Raw genomic sequence first — 2,016 nt, forward strand, 5'->3', positions numbered from 1 at the left:
TTGACCGATAAAGATCTTCGTAGAATATGTGGGAGCTAATATGAACATCCAGGTTCCGCTATTGATTATTGACCGGAGACGTGTGTCAGTCATGTCTACATAGTTCTTGAACCCGTAGGGTCCGCACGCTTAACGTTTGGTGACGGTCGGTGTTATGAGTTTATGTGTTTTGATGTACCGAAGGTAGTTCAGAGTCCTGGATATGATCACGGATATGACAAGGAGTCTCGAAATTGTCGAGACATAAATATTGATATATTGGATGACTATGTTTGGACATTGGAAAGGTTTCGAGAGAGTTCGGGTATATACCGATGTATCGGGGGTTACCGGAACCCCCCGGTGAGTCAATGGGCCTTAATGGGCCATAGTGGAAAGGAGGAGGCGGCCAAGGTGGGGGCGGCCCCCCAAGCCCAATCCGAATTGGAGGGGGGGTTAGGCCCCCTTTCCTTCTCTCCTTCTCCCCTTCCTTCCCTCTCCTACTCAAACTAGGGAAGGTGGAATCCTACTCCCGCTGGGAGTAGGACTCCCCCCTTGGCCGCGCCTAGGAGGCCGGCCCTCTCCCCCTCCTCCACTCATTTATATATAGGGGGAGGGGGCACCCCAGAGACACACAAGTTGATCATTGATCCCTTAGACGTGTGCGGTGGCCCCTCCACCACAATCCACCTCGGTTATATCATAGCGGTGCTTAGGCAAAGCCCTGTTACGGAAGCATCATCATCACCATCATCACGCCCTCGTGCTAACGAAGCTCTTCCTCGACACTCAACTGGATCTAGAGTTCATGGGACGTCACCGAGCTGAACGTGTGCAGATCGCGGAGGTGTCGTACTTTCGGTAGTAGGATCGGTCGATTGTGAAGACATACGGCTGCATCAACCGCATTGTCGTAACGCTTCCGCTTATGGTCTACGAGGGTACGTAGACAACAATCTCCCCTCTCTCGTTGTTGTGCATCACCATGATCTTGCGTGTGTGTAGGAATTTTTTTGAAGTTACTGCGTTCCCCAACAGTGGCATCTGAGCCAAGTCTATGCGTAGATGTTATATGCACGAGTAGAACACAAAGGAGTTGTGGGCGTGGGTATATACATATTGCTTGCCGTCACTAGTTGTTTCTTGATTCGGCAGTATTGTTGGATGAAGCGGCCCAGATCGACATTACACGTACGCTTACGCGAGACTGGTTCTACCAACGTGCTTCGCACACAGGTGGTTGGTGGGTGTCAGTTTCTCCAACTTTAGTTGAATTGGATTCAATGAACAGGGTTCTTTCTGAAGATCAAAAAGCAATCACTATACCGTGTTGTGGTTTTTGATGCGTAGGTAAGAACGGTTCTTGGTCAGCCCATAGCAGCCACGTAAAACTTGCAACAACAAAGTAGAGGACGTCTAACTTGTTTTGGTAGGGCATGTTGTGATGTGATATGGTCAAGACATGATGCTAAATTTTATTGTATGAGATGATCATGTTTTGTAACATAGTTATCGGCAACTGGCAGGAGCCATATGGTTGTCGCTTTATTGTATGAAATGCAATCGCCATGTAATTGCTTTACTTTATCACTAAGCGGTAGCGATAGTCGTAGAAGCAATAGTTGGCGAGACGAAAATGATGCTTTGTAGATCAAGGTGTCAAGCCGGTGACGATGGTGATCATGACGGTGCTTTGGAGATGGAGATCAAAGGCACAAGATGACGATGGCCATATCATATCACTTATATTGATTGCATGTGATGTTTATCCTTTATGCATCTTATTTTGCTTAGTTCGGCGGTAGCATTATAAGACGATCTCTCACTAAATTTCAAGGTATAAGTGTTCTCCCTGAGTATGCACCGTTGCTACAGTTTGTCATGCCGAGACACCAGATGATGATCCGGTGTGATAAGCTCTACGTTCACATACGATGGGTGCAAGCCATTTTTGCACATGCAGAATACTCAGGTTAAACTTGACGAGCCTAGCATATGCAGATATGGCCTCAGAACAGTGAGACCGAAAGGTCGAGC

The sequence above is a fragment of the Triticum aestivum genome, chromosome 2A, assembly GCF_018294505.1.
Source record: "Triticum aestivum cultivar Chinese Spring chromosome 2A, IWGSC CS RefSeq v2.1, whole genome shotgun sequence".
NCBI lineage: Eukaryota > Viridiplantae > Streptophyta > Magnoliopsida > Poales > Poaceae > Triticum > Triticum aestivum.